We start from the raw sequence: 20,988 nt of genomic DNA, 5'->3' as shown, positions 1-20,988 counted from the left end.
TTTTTAGGTGTGATGCTGAGTTTCCAGCTTCTTCATCAGGTCTTGAGGTCCTTAGAGATCTCTTACGTAGGGCACATGTACCCTTTTCCATGAATATTCTGGGACAGTTTGCTTCACAGGAGGTCAGCCCAGGAAGTACAGGAAAATGTCGTTAAGCTGATCAAGTTTTATTTAAATTTTCATCTACTGCTAGGTTTAAATAAGTGCCTGCTTCTTTAAAGATACTGATATGAGATAACAGTGTGACTGTTTCCCAGGTGACTGCTCTGTCCTTGCATTTCACATGCACAGGCATTTCATTCTTCCAAGAGGCCGTCGACTGAAGTGTTTTGATTATCTCCATTTTACTGGTGAGGAAACTGAGAAGCAGAAGGGATTGAAGGGAAAAAACAAAACAAAACAAAACAAAACCGTGCCCAGAGTCATTCGGTCACCTCACCCCAAACCAAAAATCACTATTTTAAACGTACAGAACTTTAATAACGCCACGCAGGAATTTCAAACTATTTTCCCCGAGTCTCTAAATGAAGTTTTAAATGAGTATGTTTTCATTAGAAAGCAGATCGAGGAGAAGGCATTGGGAAACGGAGGAAATGTCAGCTAAACCCCAAATAATTGCGTTAAATTGAGCTACCAGATTGGCCCTTCTTACGTTTCCCGTCATAAATGCTCTTCTGATGGCCCTCCCCCGCATCTCCACGCAGAAATGAAACCGACACAGTGGCAGGCTTTCCAAACCTGAGCGCAGCCCACGTGTGTCTGAGTCGGAGTCAAACGCACAAGGGTCGGGAAATGAGGAAGGCGCAGGCTGTTTGGGATTACAGATGGAAGCAGAGTGCCTGGAAAGTGAGCAGGACAGACAAGGTTGGCTGGATGCGGAGTGCAGCAGGGAGCGGATCTGATCAGGCCGGAGTCTGGGAACAGAAATTGGGCGGCACAGCACCCACCCGAGGCATGTTTGGGTCCGTCGCCGGGGCGCGTTGCGTTATCCAGCGGGTGCGGGGTGCGGGACCCCGGGGCCGCCGGGAGGGTGCTGGGTGCGCCCGAGCGCGCTGGCTTCCCACGCGCGTCTGCCTATGGGAGGCCGGCGGCCACACGCTCCGCCCCGTCCCTCCCCACCCCCCACCGGGGCGGACCGAGGGCAAAACCGGCGCGCAGCCCACCCGCCCGCCGCGCGCCCCGGGGGAACTGCAGCGCTGGCGGCGAGGAGCGGTCCAGGGCTCCTGGTTCAGACGAGCAGCTCACCGCAGCGTCCGGGTGAGGAGCGAACGCGGGGCGCGCCGGGCTCGTGCGGGACCCTCGCGGCCCGGGCGCGGGAGGCCGGCGATCCCGGAGCGGCCACGGCCACTGGCGTCTGGAGGGTGGGGGGGAGGGGGGGAGCCGCGCCGCGTCCTGCCCGGGGCGGCTCGTCGTCCCTGCCGCCTGGCGACAGCGCGCTGGGATCTTTGTGGGGAGGGTCACGGAATTGGAGCCCAGTTCTCCCACGCCCACCGAGGAGGCAACCCTCCTAACCTAAGAATTCGGTGCCCAGAGGGAATCAGGGGACACGGGGAGGTTTCTTATCTCTAGGTCTCCTGTGCTGGGACAAAACGGACACTTCTCTTTGGGGCCTGTGGCGTTTTCCAGAGCCCAGTTCCGAGTAGCTGCCGTACCATTAGGGTAATAAAAAGCACTACCTCTGCTTTGATCACAGGCTCCGCGGGTCTCACGCCTCCCCCCGCCACCCCCCACCCCCTTCAGACACCATCACCCCGGCTCTACCCAGAGTAAAGGGGAAGCTTGCTTGTAGAAAGTCACACAAAACCAGACCGCAGAGAGCATTCTCCTCCCATCATACTCTGGAGCTTCTGGTAGAAGTTTCTAGCCCCAGAGAACGAAAAGGTCAGGCTTTCATTCAGATCTTTGGTTCTTGCGGTTGCTGCAGAGGTGATGAGGCAGGAGGAGGGAGAGGTGGGTAGGGTTCATAAAGGGGAGCTCACCATTTTTGAAGGACACGTGAGCTCAGGTTTGGGAGAGATTTGTGTGAACAAATCAGACTTGTGCAAATTACCTTTGACCTAGGCGAGAATCCTGAGCTGGGAGACTGGTATGGGAGTAGGAGCTGGAAAGTGTATCCCTTAAAGTGTTGACAATCCCAAAAGGCTCAGGACCAAATCTTGGGCTCCCCTTGAACTCAAGAGACCAGGGCATTAAGTATTGGCCACCACAAGGGACTGGTGAGCTGCTAGCACCCCACAGATCTCCTCAGGGAGGGAATTCTGGTGGTCCCCTAGAAGCTGGTGAGAACCTACCTCCTTGGATTTCCCAGCCTCCACTCATTGCGTGTGGGCACTGTAGGTTCTCTCCCTTCCCCAGACATTCGGGCAGGGGTTGCCGCCGTGGATGGCATGGTGATGCTCTTTGTTGAACGGGACCTTTTGTACTCAAGGCGGACACTATGAATTGTGAGGGATATTAATCTGGTTCAGCCACTCATTTTACAGTAGAGAAATCCTTTCCAAGGTGTCGAAGGGGTTTGCCCAGCACCCCAAGGCTTTCCTGTAAAGAGAGCCCTGGACAGCTGGTTCCTCATTTCCTGTCCATTGTATGTCTGTGCCCTTTGAACTTCAGTAGTGAGGAATACGCCTTCCCTACCCAGTTAGGTTTTACCATAGTGTTTGAGAGTCTCCTCGTAGAGCATTGAGACAAGTGCTGACCAGGTACCTGAGCAACACGAGTGGAACCCTGGGGAATGTCATCGGAGCTTAGGAATCTGTATTCCTTTCAGTGACACCCCAGAAAACGGATTATTTCCTGGAAAGGAAGGTGATCATCAGGTTATTTATACTTTGATTCATCTGAAGGTTGATGAACCTTTTTTTTCCCCCCAAGATCCATGGTTATTGGCTAGACTGACCTCTGGAGGTATTGAGAAATTTACATTAAAGTGAAGCATTGAAGGGGCGCCTGGGTGGCGCAGTCGGTTAAGCCCGTGAGTTCGAGCCCCGCGTCAGGCTCTGGGCTGATGGCTCAGAGCCTGGAGCCTGCTTCCGATTCTGTGTCTCCCTCTCTCTCTGCCCCTCCCCCGTTCATGCTCTCTCTCTGTCCCAAAAATAAATAAACGTTGAAAAAAAAATTAAAAAAAATAAAGTGAAGCATTGAAGAGAAAGTATTGAGTGAAGGGCAATTGAAGGGGAATGTCTGGTTCTAAAACTGCATTGTACCAGAATTCTGAGGAACCTTTGTGTTTTGAAGGGACGGGCAGCAGATTCTTACCGCCTCTCTCTATGAAGCCAGGCACTTATTATGTACCTTTACTGTCACTTTGCTCCATTTTACAGGTATGACTCATAACACACTAATTGAAACAGTCTGATACATATGGGCTTGTCGTTTTTTTAAAAAAGAAACTTAGTTGAGAAAGAAAAAAAATCAGCTGTAAGAATCAATACAGATTGGATTCAATGGGCTAGTTGATTCCTCATACAAGTTTGTGCATTCCTTCATTGACGTCAAGAAATATTTATTGAGCACCTACTGTGTGCCTGGCACTGAGTATAGAGCAGTGAATAAGACAGATGTGGTCTCTGTTCTTAAGGAGTTCACCTTCTAGAATCGAGGGATGAGCAAGGTAAATTCAGATACAACTAGATGTTTTTTTTTTTTAATTTTTTTTTTCAACGTTTATTTATTTTTGGGACAGAGAGAGACAGAGCATGAACAGGGGAGGGGCAGAGAGAGAGGGAGACACAGAATCGGAAACAGGCTACAGGCTCCAGGCTCCGAGCCATCAGCCCAGAGCCCGACGCGGGGCTCGAACTCACGGACCGCGAGATCGTGACCTGGCTGAAGTCGGACGCCTAACCGACTGCGCCACCTAGGCGCCCCTACAACTAGATGTTTTAAAGCAAAGGCAACAGAGTGCTGTGGTAGAGTACTGTGATGAGTGTGTGTGTGAGAGAAAGAGAGAAAGAAGGAGGGAGGAAGATCGACAGAGACAGGAACAGAGATGGTGGGAGAGGCCCAGCTTCTTAGATTGGGTTTTAAGGAGAGATTTTTCTGAGAGATGGCCTTGAGATGAGCTCCCAGAACATTGACAGATTGTTCTGGTGAAGGAACCGCAATCACACAGCTCTGACCACGAGCTCAGTGTGTTCCAGACATAGTCGGAGGGCAGCGTGGCTGGAACAGGGTGAGGGAAGAGAGCGAAGGTTGGAACAGGGTGAGGGAAGAGAGTCAGGTTGAGGGCCAGGGGCCAGGTCATGCAGAGCCTCTTGGGCTCGGGCACACTGTCTGGACTTCAAGGGCAGTGGTAAACCGAAAGCAGGGGCGTGCCTAAATAGACTTAACGTTTCCTCAGAAGTTACTCTCGGTGCCTTGTGAAGAATGGATTGCAGGGAAAGAAGGGCAAGAAGGAGACTAGCCCCAGGCCTTTTATGGTGACCTAGAAGATGACGGTAGCCGTAGGTGGGCAGAAGCTGTTTGGGGAAGCAGAGTAGGAAGCTCCTTAATGTTTTTCTCTCAAACTTCCCTTCTACTTGGTGGGGATGCCATTGCTACACCTGGTCCACTTAGCTTGTAAAAATAAATAAGCTAGCGATTGATTATGCTCTTAAGGGTGAGGTAAGACTTTATTACTGGCATTATTTGCTAATGCCGCGTTACTTGGAATTTTCTGTGCTTCGTTTTCAAAAAGTTTACCATAGATTTCATTCTTTTCACTTACTTTACTAGTTACAATAAATTATGTGTATTGCACATAAAAAATACTTTGATCTGCTCAGAAGATTGGAATATCCCAACTAAGAGTTACCAATTAAACGTGCCATCTCAGAGTGGAGTAAAAGGATGCGAGTGAGGAGTGGAATGTGATCGGGTAAAGTTCAAAACAGAGTATTTGAATCTGAAAACAGTTCACAAGGAAGTTAGCAGATTTCCTTTTGTCCTGGGTAGGGCTGTATGCAGAGATCTGAGTGCAAAGGTCTGTTGATAATTGAAAATCTATATATACATGGCAGCAGAATTTCTGGAGAGGGCTGTGACCCAGAGTTGAATAGGAATTGCTTCCCTTAGTGAAGCATTCTCTCTCAGAGGGGACTCTTGAACTTTCCCTGATTGATCACTGACTAAATATTGGAGGGCCAGGGAGGAGTTTCAAAGTTGTTTACCAACTGGGGTAGGGATGACCGTCTCAGGGACGGGACAACTAACTGCCACAATGAGGCAATGCTATTTCTCTTTCCTGCCTCATTTTGACATGCAACATACTAAGAGGAGATGTATCTGTTTACAAGGAAATAGAAGTCCTTCCTCATTTACACTGTGTGCAGTGGAGGATTCTGCTCTGGGAATGCGCTGTCATTTATCTTCATTTGCCAGACCCCATTAATTATTTTTTTAATGTCTATTTATTTTTGAGAGAGGGAGACAGAGCACGAGCAGGAGAGGGGCAGAGAGAGAGGGAGACACAGAATCGGAAGCAGGCTCCAGGCTCTGAGCTGTCAGCACAGAGCCGGACGTGGGGCTTGAACTCACAAACCGGGAGATCATGACCTGAGCCGAAGTCGGACACTCAACCGACTGAGCCACCCAGGCGCCCCAGACCCCATGAATTATTTATTGGCTGGAGCATCTGATTTTAGCTTGAAGTGGCCAGTCTGGTGATTCAAACTGCAGACAAAATATGACAATAATTGTGGGATCTGTATCTCCCCTTGGGGTTGGGAGTAATGGGGGCATCTTTGAGGGAGAGATTATAGTTTCTCCTAGAGACGACTAATTATTCTCTTTGACTTCCATAATGTTTTGAAATGTTGAATTAGCCGCTATCCTTTAAAAATCAATAGAGTCAGTAGATTGTACATACAAATACGGTTTCCCAGCTTTTCTTGGAAAGAAGAAAATCTAGTACCGTGGAGCTATCAACCTTACATGACAGCAATCAACTGGAACAGTGTGGTGGTGTTCCTTTTCAGCTGGTCTTGTTTGCCCCTGTCCCCACCACTGTTTTTCTCTTTCACGCACGTCCCGTTTAGCTCATCTGAGTTACCTGGCTGGCCCTTGCAGACTTCTGATCTTAAACCTCAGGTTTAGGGTTACCTAGCCCAGCCTGTGCATCCCATTTCTACCTCTAGCCAATGCAAGAGTCCCCTTTTCAGTGTCTTTGCTAGGACACTGCATTTACATTGCTCCTCTGATTGAACATGGTAACTGTTGAAAGGCTGCTGATACAGAGTTCTCCAGTCTGGGTGTATATACAACATGTCCTCTTTCCATGGAACTGTGGCGGCCATGTGCCATCCGTGTCTCCCTCAGAGTAAACATCCCTGGTGCCTTGAACAGCTCTTCTTTTGATTTGTTGCCTTGTTCCCTTATCAGTCTGGTTATTGTTCAGCGATCGTCCTTCTGCATAAACTGTCATTTGCTGAAGTCCTCAAAACCTGACCAGTTCAGTGAGGTGGGGTTTAACTGGGGTGGAATATACCGATACGCTTCCAGCGCGGACGCAAACTGTCCAGCGATCTTAGGTAACTGTTAACATTTGTGGCCTGGAAGCCATGTAGGGCACCAAACGTTTGGAAACCAGATGCAGGTGAGTGCACATTTTCAACGTGTGAGTAGAATCAGTTCATCGCATTTTGTTTGCAGTTGTTCAGTGCTTATGCTTATGAGCGTGTGTTTTTTTTTTTTTTAATTTTTTTTTCAACGTTTATTTATTTTGGGACAGAGAGAGATAGAGCATGAACGGGGGAGGGGCAGAGAGAGAGGGAGACACAGAATTGGAAACAGGCTCCAGGCTCTGAGCCATCAGCCCAGAGCCCGACGCGGGGCTCGAACTCACAGACCGCGAGATCGTGACCTGGCTGAAGTCGGACGCTTAAACGACTGCGCCACCCAGGCGCCCCATGAGCGTGTGTTTTATTAAATTACTCGCACAATAGGGAACTGCCTTTTATCTTGCTTTTTGGAATCTATCGTTTTTCTTGGGTTGTGAAATGATTACACAAGAGTTGTGTCTGCTGTGCCCAAGATAAGAGGCTTTAGAGACTTTGCAGAAGTCCCTTGAGAGTCCTGCATTCATTTGAGACAATGTCCAGATGAAGTGTTGATTCCCTTAGCTAAAACGGCAGAGCAAAAATGATATTAATAGATTAGGTACTATCTTTTTTCTTTTTGAGTTTCAGTACTAGCAAGTCTGAGGCAAGAACTTTTTACTGATGCTTTTATTTTTATTTTTATTATTTTTAAGTTTTTTAAACATTTTTCTAATGTTTATTTATTTTTGAGAGAGAGATAGAGTGTGAGTAGGGGAGGGCCACAGAGAGAGGGGACACAGGATCTGAAGCAGGCTCCAGGCTCTGAGCTGTCAACACAGAGCCCGACGCAGGGCTCGAGCTGACAAACCCCAAGATCATGACCTGAGCTGACATCAGATGCTTAACCGCCTGAGCCACCCAGATGCCCTTTTGCTGATGCTTTTAAAAGGAGTCCTATATCTTAGAAGAAGATGGAACCTCGGAGTCCAGCCAGAACAATGCATCGATCCCTTTTCCAGTGTCCCTGGCAGAGGGCCAGTTAGCAATGCTTGAACCCTTCTCATGACAGAGGACTCTCTCCACACTGTAAGGTATACGTCACAAACAGCCTGATCATTAAAAAGTTCTTCCTTGTGTTGATGAGGCATCCACCTTCCTCTAGCCGGTTTCAGAATGAAAGAAATATCTTCCTTATTAAACAAGGATATAGTTTCTCCAGTCTGCCTTTAGACCAGGGTTCTCAACCACAGCATTACTGACCTTTTGGACCATATATATATGGTTCAACCCCGACACGGCCTCCAACCCATGAATCATGAGATCATGACCTGAGCTGAAGTCAGATGCTTAACTGACTACGCCATTCAGTCACCCCCTATATATTTAAAAAAAATTTTTTTTAATGCTTATTCATTTTTAAGAGATGGGGAGAGACAGAGCATGAGTGGGGGAGGGGCAGAGAGAGAGAGAGAGAGAGAGAGAGAGAGACAGAATCTGAAGCAGGCTCCAGGCTCAGAGCTGTCAGCACAATGCCCAAAGTGGGGCTTGAACCCATGGACCTTGAGATCATGACCTGGGCCAAAGTTGGACGCTTAACCGACTGAGCCACCCAGGTGCCCCTCCCCCTATATTTTTCAAAAGTTTATTATTTATTTGGAGAGAGTGAGTGGGGGAGGGGCAGAGAGAGAGAGGGAGGGAGAGAATTCCTAGCAGGCTCCACGCTGTGAGTGCGGAGTATCTCACTCCGGCTCAGGTCATGATCTTGCAGTCCTTAAGTTTGAGCCCTGCATCAGGCTCTGTGCTGATAGCTCAGAGCCTGGAGTCTAGTACAGATTCTGTGTCTCTCTCTCTCTCTCTCTCTGCCCCTCCCCCACTGGTGCTGTGTCTCTCTCTCTCTCTCAAAAATAAATAAACATAAAAAAAAAAGTACTAGATTGCTTAGAAATCAGGGCTGGAAAATTGACAGTCTCCTGCCTTCATCCTATTGTAAAAGATCCAAAACAGAAGATTTTATCTTCTTCAATCATTCAGTTTGATATTGGGTCAATTTTGAGATATTTAAAGCACTTTTTATTTTTTAACTTTAGTTGAAAGTGAATCAGCCTATATTTGTTCTCTGCTTTCATTCTGTAGCTTTATGTGCTCTGTGAGTTTTCTATTGCTGCTGTAATGATTTATCACAAATTTATTGGTTTAAAGCAACCCAACTTTATTACCCTAATATTCCATCGGTCGGAAGTCTAACACAACTTCCCTGGGCTAACCTCAAGGTGTCTTTAGGGTTTCATTCCTTTCTGGAGGCTCTAGGGGAGAATTCGTCCCCTTGCCTTTTCCAGACTCTAGACACTGCCCGTATTCCTTGTCTCATGACTCCCTTCCTCCATCTTCAAAGCCACCAGTTGTGGGTTAAGTTCTTCTCACATCTCATCACTCTGACTTCCTCTTCTTCCCGCCTGTTCCACTTTTATTTATTTATTTTTTCAGATCCCAAACGCCGTCTTATTCTCTTAAAGATAAACTGGGAAGTCAAAGAGATGAAGTATTTCGAGATTAACTATTCCCAGCTGATTAAATATGTCTAGCAAAGCCATACCACCTGTACTGGAAACGCCCCACAGGCCAGATGGTTAATTTGTACTTGTCTAACATCTAGTCTTTCAAAGGAGATAATGCCGAAATTCCCATTACAGCATATTTGCTTTCCCACTGAAGAATCACAAGAGTTCTTAGAGGCACATGCTACCCATTCATCTGGCTATGTAGGTAGATGCTTCCTGGGAATACCAGAAAGAATGCCCTGAGACACAGTTTCTAGAAAGTGCTCAGCATCTTTCTTATTTTATTTTATTTTATTTTATTTTATTTTCTTACTTATTTATTAGTAATCTACATCCGGTGTGGGGCTCAAACTCACAATCCCGAGATCAAGCTCTACTGATTGAGCCAGCCAGGCGCCCCATAAAGTACCCAAGGTCTTTTTGGCATTCATGGGCAATGGGAGATGGCAGTGGGTGGTGGACACTGAGAAGTGTTCAACTATGGCCGGGGGTATGACTTGTACACATGTCACGGGGCTACGGGGTGTCAGCTCTTCAAATATGATGGGGGAAACGTATGGCTCCAGTTATGCCGTGAGTTCATAAACTGAGCAGTGTCAATAATGGCAATGATGACAACCGTCAGCAAAGCCCAAGGAGGCCCAGTCCTACCAGTTCTTCCATTGGACCTGGCCCCCCCAACTGACCTGCTCATTTGGCATCGGCAGTCTCTGGCCACCTCAGACAGATGCAGCTGCTCGTTGGGGATGGGACTGAGGGAGCCACAAACCAGGAGCACCACTAGGATTTGGCTCATCATCTTGTCGGATGCATCCATACCCACTGCGGTGGTCACCCTGCGTGTGTGTCTCAGGCATCCACAGAGGTACTCGGAGAGCCTCAAGGGACTGCCAGGGACTGGGGACTTCGCTGTGTTGAACCCAGGGTTCTTGGCTTGCACCCAAGGACCGCACAGCACAGTGCCTGGTCTCGAGACACAAAGCCCTCTTTGGCCACCCTCCCTCTTCACTTTTAAAGACACATGATTACATTGGGCCCACCTGGATAATACAGAATAATCTATTTTAAAAAAAAATTTTTTTTTCTTAACATTTGTTTATTATTGAGAGACAGAGAGAGACAGAGCACGAGCACGGGAGGGGCAGAGAGAGGAGGAGACACAGAATCTGAAGCAGGCTCCAGGCTCCGAGCTGTCAGCACAGAGCCTGACGCGGGGCTCGAACTCACAAACCGCAAGATCATGACCTGAGCCGAAGTCGGAGCCTCAACCTACTGAGCCACCCAGGCATCCCCAGAATAATTGTTTTTTTTCATGTTTATTTATTTTTGCGAGAGAGACAGAGTGTGAGCAGGGGAGGGGCAGAGAGAGAGGGAGACACAAACCTGAAGTAGGCTCCAGGCTCCGAGCTCTCAACATGGAGCCCGATGCGGGGCTCGAACCCGTGAACAGTAAGATCATGACCTGAGCCGAAGTCGGACGCTTAGCCGACTGAGCCACTCAGGCACCCCCAGGATAATCTATTTTAAAGTCAACGGATTAGCCACCTTAATTCCATCTGTAACCGTGATTCCCTTTCGCCACGTGAAAACATATTTACGTGTTCTGGGGATTAAGATGTGGAATTTGGGGAGTGTCGCTATTCTGTCTGCCTTATACCCCCATTCCAGAAGTTCATCAGAAAGAATCTGAGGAACAGAGTACTGGCACTTGTGAAAGAACCATTTCTTTTCTCTTTACCAAGAACAGTAGAGTTAGGGCCCATGCCCTAATCTCTCACCAGGATTGGGATTTACACAGGTTTACCTATCAGCTCTTGACATAAATCCTGGACTCAAGAGTGGGCATCTTGCTTACTGTTTTGGTTTGTCTTTTGTTTCAGAAACGGAAATGATGCCTGATAAGAGTTTACTAGTGACCGATAGGGGAACAGAGGGTTAGCAGAGGTCACGGCGTTATATAGAGATCTCAGCTGAGATTAGAAGGGCAAGTAGGGGACTGTGGCTTGAGGGACAGACGGAAGTACAGGAGAAAAGACAGTATCAACTTTTTTTTTTTTTTTTTTTTTTTTTAAGTAATCTCTGTATCTACCGTGGGGCTTGGAGTCATGACCCTGAGATCAAGAGGCATGCTCAACCAACTGAGCCAGCCAGGCGCCCCAAGAAGGTATTAACTTTTAGATGGATTTAGAAAGAATATGTTCTTTGAGCTCTCTTTAAAGGGTCTTCTTGATCTATCAGCATGGCATTTCATGTTATGGTCAGGGCGTCAAAATTGAAGAAAATGCTTCTCAGGTTTTATTATTTTAAAAAAGTAGTGATTTTTTTTAAAGTAAATGTTCTCATTGATTTAAGATATGGGCCAAGAGAAAAGTAGAAAGGATAGAAAATTACCTTCAGTTTTTACCTATACAAAACTCTTCCAAGAAGGTAAACTTTGTAAATGTTTGTTATTTCTTTTATTGATTTTGGGTCTTCTTCTTGTTGTCCCACCGTCCTCCCCCCCCCCCCCCCCCCGCACTCCTTCTTCCTCTTTTATGTATCTGAGATTGTGGGTAATCCTTTTTATTCTCCACATAACAGTTTACTTAATATTAAATGTAAACACTTTCCATGGTCATACCAACTCTACTAAATATTCTTTTAAAATTATTAGGGGGCACCCGGATGGCTCAGTTGGTTAAGCGTCCGACCTGTGATTTCAGCTCAGGTCATGACCTCACCGTTCGTGAGTTCAAGCCCCCGTTGGGCTCTGGGCTGGCATCTCGGAGCCTGCCTGGGATTCTCTCTCTCTTCCTCTCTCTCTGCCCCTCTCCCACTTGCTCACTCACTCTCTCTCTCTCTCTCTCTCTCTCCAAAATACACAAATCAACTTTAGAAAAAAATTAAATTGTTAACAATAAAACATTATGTTTTATTGTAAAAGAAAATATGAAACTTCATGGGAAAATCACATAATTCTATCACCCTTATTATATCAATAGTCTTTTTAGTGTGAATTTTTACACAGCATCATTTTATTTTTTTTCAATCAAAATTGCATTGTAAAGAGTTTCCTAAGTCATAATGAATTGTTTTGTAAATATGTTGTTAGTAACTGAATAAAATCCCATTGACGATATTCTCATATTGCTTGAAATCCATAGGGTTTCCAAGGATTTGTGTGTGTATGTGTGGATTGGCTCTCATAAATGGAACTGGAATGAACACCATAGTGCTTTATATTTTTAGGCTTTTCCTTCCCTGTGAATAAGATTTTTTTCGTGTGTGCTGATCTCAGGAATGAAGTGAAAAGGTCCAGGGATATGGACAACTTAAAGCTTGCCAAATCGCCTTCCAAAAGTCAGAGTACCTATTTATACTCCCGCTAGAACTGCTCACTTTGCTTTGGTAAATTTCACAGTGTTAAAGAAGAAGGTAAATCCTGTGTTCTCCAGCCTTTGGCTTACCAGTTACTGCTCTGCCTGGCCAGGTACATCTTTCTCAATGAAGATTTTGTATTGGCTGGCGCCGTTAATAACGAATCCTCAAACATTATGATTAGTAAGGTTGCAGGATCAAACGTTTTAGCACTGTCACCTTGGATTCTCCAGTTGTAAATGTCCAAAGTCAATATTAGACTGTTCAGGGCCCTTGTTTTCAGATGTAAATACATTTCTAGCTAACTCAAAGCCCGCGGTTAGGAAAAAGGTACTTTTCTGTGGAAGGGGAACCATGACAGCTAACAGACTTATGAATTATCCCTCTGTTTGGATTCAGAGGCCTCCCTAGTCCTCTTCTCAGACATCTCAATGGCCATCAGAAGATAAAAGAAGCCAGTGTTTGAGAAAGCCAGGGACTTGTAGCCGGTGATAGTAGCCCTTTGTTCAGAAAAGCAAGAAGCACTTTTCTTTCTTTCTTTCTTTTTTTCTTTTTTCTTTTTTTGGCTCTTTTCATTTTAATAATATGGGAACTGTTTGGTCATATTGATCTAAAATGGGTAATACCTCCAGAGAGGATTGGTAGTTGCTTATAATAAAATCACGTGAAGCAACAAAACAGTTCATGTAAGAAATAAAGCTAGAGAAATGGATTAGAAACCAAAAGAATGTATTGTGAAGGTCCATAAAACAGCGAAATTTGAAAAGGTGAAGGATACTGGACCTTTTTCAGGAGCAGCTTCAGTCTATTTGGGGTAAGAAAATGGACACGATTTTTAAATGTGACAAAATGACACACGAATTAACTGCAACGTAATGGGATAGAGTGAGCATGGTTTTGGGGTGCTGAGGAGGCACTGGGGGAGCGGATGTTACCGTTAGGGAGCTCAGATCCCCTTGATGAGGAGGTGTGGGGCCACAGCCTGGGACTGCGGGGGGGGGGGGGGGGGGCCGTGGTCTGGAATTGAATCAAAGGTGGAGAGAAAGGCTTTGGAGGGAGTGTGCTCCTGGGGTTTCTGTTTTCCTTGGGGAAGCTTTCACATCTTCCGTTGAAGGGAACAGGAGGGCAGGGAGAAGGAGAGTGCATCATTTAAGGGAGCCACGATTTTCACCTAGCAGGAAGAAATGAGCTAAAGGGTCAAGGGGCTGCCGTGACATCACGGGGACACGAGTCGTAGACTGAACTGTGGCCTGGGGACACAGCTGTGCTCGGTGGCTGTGCTGAAGCCCCAGAGCCCTGCACTTTACATCCCCTGTACACCCCAAACACACACACGTGCACATGCATACACACATCACTGAGCTAAGGACACCCACAGACAGCACTGTGCACTGCCCAAGTCATTCCTGTGTTAATTCAGCACATCTTCATTGGTCATCTGCTGGTTGAAAGGCCCTCACTGCTGGGCGCAGCGGGAAGTATCACTACGTGTAGGACAAAAGTCCCCCCTGAGATGCACTGTTGTAAGGGTCTCTGTGCTCTGGCCCCTGCGCTTGCCTCCGGTCTCCTACCACCCTCTATGCCTCACCGATTCCCAGGCTGCATCCCTACAGTGCCTTCACTTACAGCCTCCTCTGGGGCATGCCTTCCGTCTCCTCATCAACCCCGGCCAGTCCGCTAAGGCGTCCTCCTCTTGGGAGCCTCAGCTCCAGCGTGACCTCCTCTTCTAGGGATTTCCACACCTCTCGGCATGCCCACCCCCTGAAATTGACCATCCTCCTTGGTGTCCGCACCGAACCCACTTTTATCAAAACATCTCATACTCCAAATTGCATTTTAATAAATCCTTGACTCTCTCTGTGCCTCCTCTGCATTTAGCCAAAGGAGGGTTAAGACCTTTAGAAGCTACAAGTGTTGCAAATATACTACAGCGTCCCCGTCCTCTACCTGTAATGCAAGATGAAGACTATCCTAAGCCAAAAATCACACGTAAAACCTGTGCATATATTAATTTAGAATAATTCGTTTATAGACTTTTTGATTGAAATATTATAAATAAATTTATCAAAACTGAAATTTTCTCCTAGCTTTGGAGCCCTTGCCACACGATTTCCCTTCATAGGGTTTGGCATGCTTATATATCATAGGGTTTGGCGTATAGGTGCCAGCCATCCATTTAGCTCTCAAGACCGGGCACAGTGATGGTGCTTAGGAAATGCTTGAGTGGAGGGATGGGCCAACGGATGGCCTGGCATAGAGGCTGTTGTGGCACAGTGCATTGTGGGGGAGAGTACACACCATTTGGGAGGAACAAATATGTGGGCACTGTGGGGAGGGGTTAGGTGCCTCCGCTCGGGGAAACCATCATGGGCATCTCGGCAAAAGATCCCCAACTAGACTACAGGGAGAGTAAGATGAAAGGCAAGTGTGAGGGCGCGTGCATATCACAAGTTGAATACATTACTGAAGAATTCACATCTCTTAGTAAACCTAAACCAACCACCCAACCCTATGTTTACTGTTAGATCAACCTACCTGCTTAGCAAGAGGGCTCATACTTAAAGTTCTTTCTCTTAAAATCGATGGTTTTCAACTCTGGTCTTTATTGACTATGTGGTTTTTGCCCCATCTCCTCGATAAGATAGGCCTGTCTTTTCCTTCGCACACTTTTTTTTTTTTTTTTTTTTTGAGAGAGAGAGAAGGCGCAAGTGAGCGAGGGACAGAGAGAGAATCCCGGGAGAGGGAGAGAGAGAGAGAGAGAGAGAGAGAGAAAAGCGGGGCTCACCTGAAGCAGGACTCCTGTTTTATGCAGAGTGGGGCTCATGTTCACCTAAGTAGGTAAGATAGTCATTTACACCTTGTATCCTTTTTAAAATTTCTTAACCAGTAATCAGGTTTTAGATTCAGGAGAACTGAGTTGCAGTGAACATACTTCTTTGTTTATCTTTAGAGTTTCTGCGAAAAGTCACGTAAACCAAAACCAAAGGCAACAAGTTGAGACACTGGAAAACTAATCTCCAAGTCTTTTCTCAGATGCCTACGATATGTTAATCAGGAGCATCCCTGGAGACTTCCAGAAGCATGCTTCAGCAAGTCCTTCTCCTGGGCCAGGGAGTGCTCATTCAGGTTTTAAGCAAATGTAAAACTGGGCACCTGGCTGGCTCAGTCTGTAGAGCATGTGGCTCTTGATCTCAGGGTTGTGGGTTTGAGCCCCACACTGGGTGTAGAGATTACCTAAAAATAAAATCTTAAAAAAAAAAAAGAAAATGTAAAACTGATTAAAATGCATTTAAAAATGTGTATCAAAATCCTCTTTCTTATTATCTTATTACTTCTTTAGCTTTTTTCATAACATCATGAGTTTGTTTGGTTTGTTCTTTTATTTGAGAGAACGAGAGAGTGTGCTCGCGAGCTGGGGGAGAGGGTCAGAGGAAGACAGAGAATTTTAAGTGGGCTCCATGCTAAGCACAGAGTCCAAGGTGGGGCTCCAGTCCACGACCCCGGGATCATGACCTGAGCTGAAATCAAGAGTCGGCCACTCAACGGACCGAGCCACCCAGGCACCCCTCCCTAGTTTAGTTTTAAAAGGACTTATTGCCCAGGATTGCCTGTTTCACTACTAAACCTCCTGAGAGAGTACTGGCTGATACTGTCCCAAATACAGAGAGAAAAGAATGGTTTCAAAAAAACCAATTTTCCTATTTTTTTTTTTTAATTATGAGAAGTTGCATCCCAAGAACAGAGCTGTTCGTACCCCTTAAGTATTGTCTGTTACCTATCTCCTTCAAACACAAAAGTTACATCACAAACTATACTCGGGACAATTTAGTCCCCTAGTTTATAGAGTGTCTCTTCAGTGCCGTACCGAATGGTAGAGCACAGCTCGCTCACTCTTGCCTGAAGCTTGGAGGCCAGAGGGTGCTGGGGTAGCCAGAGTGGATTACTGACCACAGGATCTGACTTGCAGGACTTTGAAAAGCCTTTTTTCCCCAAAGCATTTCTTCCCAATAGCTTATGATTCTTTCCTTGGGAGTAAATCTTCAGGGGCTTTGATAGATTGCCTCCGGGAGAGCTTGGCTAAAGGAAAGGGCTGTTATTTTGGAAGTTGATGAGGAAAGCCCCCATGAACACACCAGTACCTTTTAGCAGCTTGCGAGACTGGGGAGTTGTCACTCCGAGAAGCCACGTGAGGAGCTGAAAGATGGAACATTTGAGAAGTCTTAAGAGGCAGGTTGTAGATCATAAGAGGTGCGCAGGCATTATGGGGGCACCAGCAGCCTGCAGAGGGGGAGAAGGCCAGTGAATACAAAGTTCCCCCAGAATTATAGGGGAGATGCTAATTACAGTGTTTGGGAGATATTGGAGCCCTTAATGAAACCTAGAAGATCTATTCAGCAGAACCACCTATGGACAAAGGGGATGATGACCAAGCATGACTTCCTGTTTCTATCTCAAGGTCTCGATTGGCACACTAGCTTTTATTTGGATGACACTTATTGAGCAACTCCCTACCTGGGAGTGACCCACGGTGCTAGGAATGCAAAACGAGTATGCTAATGTTTGCATCTAGCTCCATGCAAAAACACTGTGTTACGCATGTTAATCACTTAACCCTGGGTAATATTATTATCATCCTCAGCCCCATTTTACGGATGAGGGAATAAGGCAGAGAGGGATTCCATAGTTTGCCGAAGGTCACGCTGCCAGCGTCCAGGCTGGGATTCAGACCCAGGCAGTTGGGCTCTAGGCACTAAAGCCCAAGTAATTGACCCCTACCCACTTTGGTGTACTGAGAAGTCACCCCTGGTGTGAAATCATCTGGGAATGTGTTTCTGGGCTGCTTGGTAGCCCGTACCAAAAAGAAAACAGGATTCTTCATCCTCATTAAGGAAGTATTTACTCATACTTGCTATATACTGGCCCCTTTGTAAGTAGTGAAGAGGTAAATGAGACCAATCCCTGCCCTGGAGGAGCTCACAGTCTAAGGGTGAAACAATTCTGTAAACAGAGCATTGTATTGGAGGCTGCAAAGTATCCAAAGGAGGACGTGTATAGAATGCTGCCAGAGGGGCGCCTGGGTGGCTCAGTCGGTTGAGCATCCGACTTTGGCTCAAGTCAGGATCTCGCAGTTCGTGAGTTCGAGCCCCGCGTCGGGCTCTGTGCTGACAGCTCGGAGCCTGGAGCCTGGTGCGGGTTCTGTGCCTCCCCGCAACTCTGCCCCCCACCCCATGCTCATGCTCTGTCTCTCTCTGTCTCTCAATAATAAATAAACGTTAAAAAAAATAAATAAAAAAGTTAAAAAAAAAATAACAAGAATGCTACCAGAGGGGGGCAGACTTCTGTGTTGCTAGTGGCTCCAGGGCACAGGAGCCCCTATTCTCTGGGGTGGGAAATGCCTTCTTCCCTGGTGCCCTTGAGGAGCCAGGCCCAGAGAAGGCCTCCTTTCCCGACTGCAGGGAAACCTTGGTGACGATTGTCCACTGCTTTGGACCCAGCTGTCTTGCCATCAGCTGGGGACAGTGTTGGCATATCGTTTCATCCCACAAAGCACACCAGCAGGAGGCAGCAGGGGAAGGCAGTTCATTCTGTGGCACGGGGTGGGGGCGGGGGTGGAAAGCAGGCAGGATCCCATCTGGATCCTTCTATCACTCGGTACACGGGGGCCAAAGGAAGAAGACCCGCCGTCCATTCCTGGCCGCAAACAGTGACTAGGTGACCTCAGGCCGGAGCCGGAACCTTTCTGTATTTCCTTGACCTTCTTCCCCCAAAAGGAAAAATGCAGGTGCTAAAGTTTGCTTCTCCTTTATGTCCACTAAACCTTTATTCCCCCTACATTTTGTAAATAATCTGTTATGGCATTTACCACAATTGTTTGAAAGTCTCTCTGCCCACCGGAATTTTTAGGATAAAAAAATCACATCTATTAAAAAAAAAAAAATTGGATTTAAAAGGCATTTTTATCCCAAACGTGGGCTGACACATTGGCGCTCTTAAAATTGAGTGCATGAGTACGTGAACAAATGAACGAATGAATGAGTCAGCCAATCATTAAATTATTTAGAGGCTTACTCTCTTGAGGATGAGATCAGATAGCACATTATAAGAGGGTGGTGAAAACCTCTAAACAGGTAGTACTCTCTGGGCGCCTGGCTGGCTCAGTTCGCAGAGCACGTGTCTCTTGATCTTGGGGTCATGAGTTCGAGCCCCATGGGGGGAGTGGAGATGACTTAAATAAAAAAATAGTGAGTTAATTAATAATGCTAACTGAATAGTACTCTTTTTGTCCCACTGCAGCAGTTTCCAAATGCTACATTCTGGGAGTGGCTGTGTCGGGATCCCTCAAGAGCTAAAGTGCAGATGCCCCAACGTGCCTTCTAAAAATTCTGAGTCAAGGGGCACCTGGGTGGCTCAGTCGGTTAAGCGTCCGACTTCAGCCAGGTCACGATCTCGCGGTCCGTGAGTTCGAGCCCCGCGTCAGGCTCTGGGCTGATGGCTCGGAGCCTGGAGCCTGTTTCCGATTCTGTGTCTCTCTCTCTGCCCCTCCCCCGTTCATGCTCTGTCTCTCTCTGTCCCCAAAATAAATAAAAAACGTTGAAAAAAAATTAAAAAAAAATAAATAAAAATTCTGAGTCAGTAGGTCTGGGTGGGACTCAGGAAGCAGTCTGTTCTGAGGTTCCCCAAGAGCCCTTGTAGCTAGCATGAGGTCAGGGTGGGAACCCTAACGTGCCATTTCACCTGGCCTTCAGTCTGTCCTGCTTCACTCTGAGGACCGACGGTGATGGCATTGGCACAGGTCTGGTAGAAACATGGGGGGGGGGAAGAGCACCCCAGTCCTGCGTGGAGGACCTGGCAAAGCCCTTCCAGCAACTGGCCGTCTCTAGCTCTTCCTGAGGTTGTTAACAGGGAAGCTGTCATGAGTACCACAGAGCTGTGGACAAAAGCTAACTTTCTTTGGGTTAGTGCAGTTGTTCCTAAAACTCTCTGTTGATCTCCTTGTGTGTTTCACGTGGCCTTCCTTCTTCCTCATCTTCATCCCCGGTGATTTTCCAGATGGCCAAATGAAGCTCCTCTAACTCAGCCATGGGCTGGAGCACCAGGGGTAGAATTTTGTAAAGCCCTCTGCTCATGCCCCTGTAAATATTTTCTGCAGATGGTGTCATTTGGTGAAAACCCCAGTTGTGACGGTATAACAGGAGGGTGGTTGGTGGAGGCTGGGGAGCGGATCACCTGACTTTTGTTCGACTTCGTCTGCTGCTTATTTGGGAAACTCAGTAGCTGTTTCTCTGGATGCATACACAGCACTCTGCCGTCTCCAAGGGTTCTAGCGTGTTGCTCCAAATATGAATTAGGGCAAGAACGATGAGACAGAGGCTCCTCTCTTTAGAGAACAGTTTCTAGCCCTTTATTAAGTCATCTTAAAAAAAAAAAAATGTTTAGGGGCGCCTGGGTGTGGCTCAGTTGGTTAAGCGGCCGACTTCAGCTCAGGTCATGATCTCACGGTCCGTGAGTTCGAGCCCCGCGTCGGGCTCTGTGCTGACAGCTCAGAGCCTGGAGCCTGTCTTGGGTTCTGTGTCTTCCTCTCTCTGACCCTCCCCCGTTCATGCTCTGTCTCTCTCTGTCTGAAAAAAAAATAAAATAAAAACGTTAAAAAAAATTAAAAAAAATGTTTATTCCTGTTTGTGGGGGGGGGGAGGGACAGAGAGAGGGGGAGAAAGGATTCGAAGCAAGCGACAACAGAGAGCCTGATGTGGGGCTTGAATCCATGAACCACGAGACCACGACTTGCGCCAGAGTCGGACCCTTAACCGACTGAGTCACCCAGGCGCCCCTATTAAGCCCTCTTTTCAATCCAGGAAGTTCCTAAACACATTAGCGTCATTAAAATAGGCATTGTGTTCGTTAACTTTAGAAGATTATCATTTTAAGGTGAAGAGAAATTGGTGCCGCCCAAAGTTGTGGTTAAAAGCAGGGCCTCAGATAGTCTGGGTTCAAGCCCCGCCTCCAGCCCTTGTTCGCTGTTTGATTAGGACAAGTCGGTTAAATTATCCTTGCCTCTGAAGAAGAATGAAATCATGCCATTTGCAACAACGTGGATGGGACTAGAGGGTCTTACGCTAAATGAAATAAATGAGTCAGAGAAAGACAGGGATCATATGTTTTCACTCATACGTGGAAATTGAGAAGCTTAACAGAAGACCATGAGGGAAGAGAAAGAAAAAAAATTATAATCAGAGAGGGAGGCAAACCATAAGAGACCCTCTTTTTTTAAAAAAAATTTTTTAATGTTTATTTACTTGTGAGAGAGAGACAGAGCATGAGCAGGGGAGGGGCAGAGAGAGAGGGAGACACAGAATCCGAAGCAGGTTCCAGGCTCCGAACTGTCAGCACAGAGCCCGACGCAGGGCTCGATCTCACACACTGTGAGATCATGATCTGAGCTGAAGTCGGACACTTAACCGATTGAGCCACCCAGTCGCCCCCATAAGAGACTCTTAAATCCAGAGAACAAACTGAGGGTGGAAGGGGATGGGGAAAATGGGTGATGGGCATTGAGGAGG

The 20,988-nt window shown here is 46.8% G+C and overlaps 1 protein-coding gene across 3 annotated transcripts in view; it reads left to right on the top strand.

Annotated features, from left to right (window-relative positions):
• The first annotated feature begins 769 nt into the window (after positions 1-769).
• Positions 770-20,988, top strand: part of PLA2G7 (phospholipase A2 group VII) — a 40,936-nt gene continuing 20,717 nt past the window's right edge. The window contains exon 1 of one of the 3 annotated variants that reach the window (XM_030315660.1): positions 770-952. The gene's annotated coding sequence lies outside the window, so the exon portion shown is untranslated. Of the gene's footprint in view, positions 953-1,175; positions 1,258-20,988 lie in introns of those variants that run through there. The other 2 variants (XM_030315657.2, XM_030315658.1) reach the window with 2 other exon arrangements.

The sequence above is a fragment of the Lynx canadensis genome, chromosome B2, assembly GCF_007474595.2.
Source record: "Lynx canadensis isolate LIC74 chromosome B2, mLynCan4.pri.v2, whole genome shotgun sequence".
Taxonomy (NCBI): Eukaryota; Metazoa; Chordata; class Mammalia; order Carnivora; family Felidae; genus Lynx; species Lynx canadensis.
The sequence above is the reverse complement of the archived record's forward strand: the minus strand, read 5'-3'. Positions and strand labels throughout refer to the sequence as shown.